Source organism: Salmo trutta, chromosome 39, assembly GCF_901001165.1.
Source record: "Salmo trutta chromosome 39, fSalTru1.1, whole genome shotgun sequence".
NCBI lineage: Eukaryota > Metazoa > Chordata > Actinopteri > Salmoniformes > Salmonidae > Salmo > Salmo trutta.
This window is the reverse complement of record NC_042995.1, coordinates 10987332-10993331: the sequence shown is the minus strand read 5'-3', so window position 1 is coordinate 10993331 and position 6000 is coordinate 10987332.

Sequence of the window (6000 nt, the reverse complement as noted above, 5' to 3'; positions counted from 1 at the left end):
CTGTACAAGAAAAGTAAAGATGAACATGAAAAAAAAGTCACAAACTAGCAAAATCGGTTTGGAACTCATAAGATGTTGCCGTTCTCCGTCTGTGCCATCTGTATAGTTAATGTTACACCTGAGACTCACAAGGTTGACTCAGATCAGATGTCACTTGTAACACATTTTAACCACATAGCAGGTGGGTATGTTTTAAAAGACGCTCGCTGCAAAAAATGTATTGATTACATTCCAAGCTGTGGGGGGGGGGGGTCGACCAAGGTTTACAGTGCATTCAGAAAGTATTTAGACCCCTTGACTGTTTCCACATGTTGTTACGTTACAGCCTTATTCCAAAATGGATTACATTCATTTTTCCCTCAATCTACACACAATACCTCATAATGACAAAGCAAAAACTGGATTTCGAAGTGTTTGCAAATGTATTACAAATAGAAAACAGAAATACCTTATTGAGATACAGTTGAAGTCAGAAGTTTACACACACTTAGGTTGGAGTCATTAAAACTTGTTTTTCAACCACTCCCCAAATGTATTGTTAACAAACTATAGTTTTGGCAAGTCGGTTAGGACATCTACTTTGTGCATGGCACAAGTAATTTTTCCAACAATTGTTTACAGACAGATTATTTCACTTATAATTCACTGTATCACAATTCCAGTGGGTCAGAAGTTTACATACACAAAATTGACAGTGCCTTTAAACAGCTTGGAAAATTCCAGAAAATGATGTCATGGCTTTAGAAGCTTCTGATAGGCTAATTGACATCATTTGAGTCAATTGGAGGTGTACCTGTGGATGTATATCAAGGCCTACCTTCAAACTCAGTGCCTCTTTGCTTGACATCATCAAAAGAACTCAGCCAAAACCTCAGAAAAAAATTGTAGACTTCCACAACTCTGGGAGCAATTTCCAAACTCCTGAAGGTACCACGTTCATCAAATCAAATGTATTTATATAGCCCTTCTTACATCAGCTGATATCTCAAAGTGCTGTACAGAAACCCAGCCTAAAACCCCTAACAGCAAGCATTGCAGGTGTAGAAGCACGGTGGCTAGGAAAAACTCCCTAGAAAGGCCAAAACCTAGGAAGAAACCTAGAGAGGAACCAGGCTATGAGGGGTGGCCAGTCCTCTTCTGGCTGTGCCGGGTGGAGATTATAACAGAACATGGCCAAGATGTTCAAATGTTCATAGATGACCAACAGGGTCAAATAATAATAATCACAGTGGTTGTCGAGGGTGCAACAAGTAAGCACCTCAAGAGTAAATGTCAGTTGGCTTTTCATAGTCGATCATTGAGAGTATCTCTACCGCTCCTGCTGTCTCTAGAGAGTTGAAAACAGCAGGTCTGTGACAGGTAGCACGTCCGGTGAACAGGTCAGGGTTCCATAGCCGCAGGCAGAACAGTTGAACCTGGAGCAGCAGCACGGCCAGGTGGACTGGGTCAGCAAGGAGTCATCATGCCAGGTAGTCCCGAGGCATGGTCCTAGGGCTCAGGTCCTCCGAGAAAGAGAAAGAAAGAAAGAGACAAAGAGAGGATTAGAGAGAGCATACTTAAATTCACACAGGACACCGGATAAGACAGGAGAAATACTCCAGATATAACAGACTGACCCTAGCCCCCCGACACATAAACTACTGCAGCATAAATACTGGAGGCTGAGACAGAAGGGGTCAGGAGACACTGTGGCCCCAACGATGATACCCCCGGACAGGGCCAAACAGACATGATATAACCCCACCCACTTTGCCAAAGCACAGCACCCACACCACTAGAGGGATATCTTAAACCACCAACTTACCATCCTGAGACAAGGCCGAGTATAGCCCACAAAGATCTCCGCCACGGCACAACCCAAGGGGGGGGGGGGCGCCAACCTAGACAGGAAGACCACGTCAGTGACTCAACCCACTCAAGTGATGCACCCCTCCCAGGGACGGCATGGAAGAGCACCAGTAAGCCAGTGACTCAGCCCCTGTAATAGGGTTAGAGGCAGAGAATCCCAGTGGAGAGAGGGGACCCGGCCAGGCAGAGACAGCAAGGGTGGTTCGTTGCTCCAGAGCCTTTCCGTTCACCTTCACACTCCTGGCCCAGACTACACTCAATCATTTGACCTACTGAAGAGATGAGTCTTCAGTAAAGACTTAAAGGTTGAGACCGAGTCTGCGTCTCTCACATGGGTAGGCAGACCATTCCATAAAAATTGAGCTCTATAGGAGAAAGCCCTGCCTCCAGCTGTTTGCTTAGAAATTCTAAGGACAATTAGGAGGCCTGCGTCTTGTAACCGTAGCGTACGTGTAGGTATGTACGGCAGGACCAAATCGGAAAGATAGGTAGGAGCAAGCCCATGTAATGCTTTGTAGGTTAGCAGTAAAACCTTGAAATCAGCCCTTGCTTTAACAGGAAGCCAGTGTAGGGAGGCTAGCACTGGAGTAATATGATACATTTTTTTGGTTCTAGTCAGGATTCTAGCAGCCGTATTTAGCACTAACTGAAGTTTATTTAGTGCTTTATCCGGGTAGCCGGAAAGTAGAGTATTGCGGTAGTCTAACCTAGAAGTAACAAAAGCATGGATTAATTTTTCTGCATAATTTTTGGACAGAAAGTTTGTGATTTTTGTAATGTTATGTAGATGGAAAAAAGCTGTCCTTGAAACAGTCTTAATATGTTCATCAAAAGAGAGATCAAGGTCCAGAGTAACGCCGAGGTCCTTCACAGTTTTATTTGAGACGACTGTACAACCATCAAGATCAAGATTAATTGTCAGATTCAACAGAAGATCTCTTTGTTTCTTGGGACCTAGAACAAGCATTTCTGTTTTGTCCGAGTTTAAAAGTAGAAAGTTTGCAGCCATCCACTTCCTTATGTCTGAAACACAGGCTTCTAGCGAGGGCAATTTTGGGGCTTCACCATGTTTCTTTGAAATGTACAGCTGTGTGTCATCCGCATAGCAGTGAAAGTTAACATTATGTTTTCGAATGACATCCCCAAGAGGTAAAATATATAGTGAAAACAATAGTGGTCCTAAAACGGAACCTTGAGGAACACCAAAATGTACAGTTGATTTGTCAGAGGACAAACCATTCACAAAGACAAACTGATATCTTTCCGACAGATAAGATCTAAACCAGGCCAGAACTTGTCCGTGTAGACCAATTTGGGGTTCCAATCTCTCCAAAAGAATGTGGTGATCGATGGTATCAAAAGCAGCACTAAGGTCTAGGAGCACGAGGACAGATGCAGAGCCTCGGTCTGACGCCATTAAAAGGTCATTTACCACCTTCACAAGTGCAGTCTCAGGGGTATGATGGGGTCTAAAACCAGACTGAAGCATTTCGTATACATTGTTTGTCTTCAGGAAGGCAGTGAGTTGCTGCGCAACAGCTTTTTCAAAAAATTTGAGAGGAATGAAAGATTCGATATAGGCCGATAGTTTTTTATATTTTCTGGGTCAAGGTTTGGCTTTTTCAAGAGAGGCTTTATTACTGCCACTTTTAGTGAGTTTGGTACACATCCGGTGGATAGAGAGCCGTTTATTATGTTCAACATAGGAGGGCCAAGCACAGGAAGCAGCTCTTTCAGTAGTTTAGTTGGAATAGGGTGCAGCTTGAAGGTTTAGAGGCCATGATTATTTTCATCATTGTGTCAAGAGATATATTACTAAAACACTTGAGTGTCTCCCTTGATCCTAGGTCCTGGCAGAGTTGTGCAGACTCAGGACAACTGAGCTTTGGAGGAATACACAGATTTAACGAGGAGTCCGTAATTTGCTTTCTAATGATCATGATCTTTTCCTCAAAGAAGTTAATGAATTTATTACTGCTGAAGTGAAAGCCATCCTCTATTGGGGAATGTTGCTTTTTAGTTAGCTTTGCGACAGTATCAAAAATACATTTCGGATTGTTCTTATTTTCCTCAATTAAGTTGGAAAAATAGGATGATTGAGCAGCAGTGAGGGCTCTTCGATACTGCACAGTAGTCTTTCCAAGCTAGTCGGAAGACTTCCAGTTTGGTATGGCGTCATTTCCGTTCCAATTTTCTGGAAGCTTGCTTCAGAGCTTGTGTATTTTCTGTATACCAGGGAGCTAGTTTCTTATGCCAAATGTTTTTAGGGGTGCAACTGCATCTAGGGTATTGCGCAAGGTTAAATTGAGTTCCTCAGTGAGGTGGTTAACTGATTTTTGTCCTCTGACGTCCTTGGGTAGGCAGAGGGAGTCTGGAAGGGCATCAAGGAATCTTTGGGTTGTCTGAGAATTTATAGCACGACTTTTGATGCTCCTTGGTTGGGGTCAGAGCAGATTATTTGTTGCGATTGCAAATGTAATAAAATGGTGGTCCAATAGTCCAGGATTATGAGGAAAAACATTAAGATCCACAACATTTGTTCCATGGGACAAAACTAGGTCCAGAGTATGACTGTGGCAGTGAGTAGGTCCAGAGACATGTTGGACAAAACCCACTGAGTCGATGATGGTTCCGAAAGCCTTTTGCGAGTGGGTCTGTGGACTTTTCCATGTGAATATTAAAGTCACCAAAAATGTGAATATTATCTGCTATGACTACAATGTCCAATAGGAATTCAGGGAACTCAGTGAGGAACACTGTATATGGCCCAGGAGGCCTGTAAACAGTAGCTATAAAAAGTGATTGAGTAGGCTGCATAGATTTCATGACGAGAAGCTCAAAAGACGAAAACTTTTTTTTTTTTTGTAAATTGAAATTTGCTATCGTAAATATTAGCAACACCTCCGCATTTGGGGGATGCACGGGGGATATCGTCACTAGTGTAACCAGGAGGTGAGGCCTCATTTAACACAGTAAATTCATCAGGCTTAAGCAATGTTTCAGTCAGGCCAATCACATCAAAATTATGATCAGTGACTACTTCACTGACTGTAACTGCCTTTGAAGTGAGGGATCTAACATTAAGTAGCCCTATTTTGAGATGTGAGGTATCACAATCTCTTTCAATAATGGCAGGAATGGAGGAGGTCTTTATTCCAGTGAGATTGCTAAGGCGAACAGTCATGTTTAGTTTTGCCCAACCTAGGTCGAGGCACAGACACGGTCTCAATGGGGATAGCTGAGCTGACTACACTGACTGTGCTAGTGGCAGACTCCACTAAGCTGGCAGGCTGGTTAACAGCCTGCTGCCTGGCCTGCACCCTATTTCATTGTAGAGCTAGGGGAGTCAGAGCCCTGTCTATGTTCGTAGATAACATGAGAGCACCCCTCAAGCTAGGATGGAGTCCGTCACTCCTCAACAGGCCAGGCTTGGTCCTATTTGTGGGTGAGTCCCAGAAAGAGGGCCAATTATCTACAAATTCTACCTTTTGGGAGGGGCAGAAAACAGTTTTCAACCAGCGATTGAGTTGTGAGACTCTGCTGTAGAGCTCATCACTCCCCCTAACTGGGAGGGGGCCAGAGACAATTACTCGATGCTGACACATCTTTCTAGCTGATTTACATGCTGAAGCTATGTTGCGCTTGGTGACCTCTGACTGTTTCATCCTAACATCGTTGATGCCGACGTTCATCTGTACAAACAATAGTGCGCAAGTATTAACACCATGGGACCACGCAGCCATCATACCGCTCAGGAAGGAGACGTGTTCTGTCTCCGAGAGATTAACATACTTTGATGCGAAAAGTGCAAATCAATCCCAGAACAACAGCAAAGGACCTTGTGAAGATGCTGGAGGAAACAGGTACAAAAGTATCTATATCCACAGTCAAACGAGTCTTATATCGACATAACCTGAAAGGCCGCTCAGCAAGGAAGAAGCCACTGCTCCAAAACCGCCAAAAAAAGCCAGACTACGGTTTGCAACTGCACTTGGGGACAAAGATCGTACTTTTTGGAGAAATGTCCTCTGGTCTGATGAAACAAAAATAGAAGTGTTTGGCCATAATGACCATCGTTATGTTTGGAGGAAAAAGGGGGAGGCTTGCAAGCCGAACAACACCATCCCAACCGTGAAGCACGGGGGTGGCAGC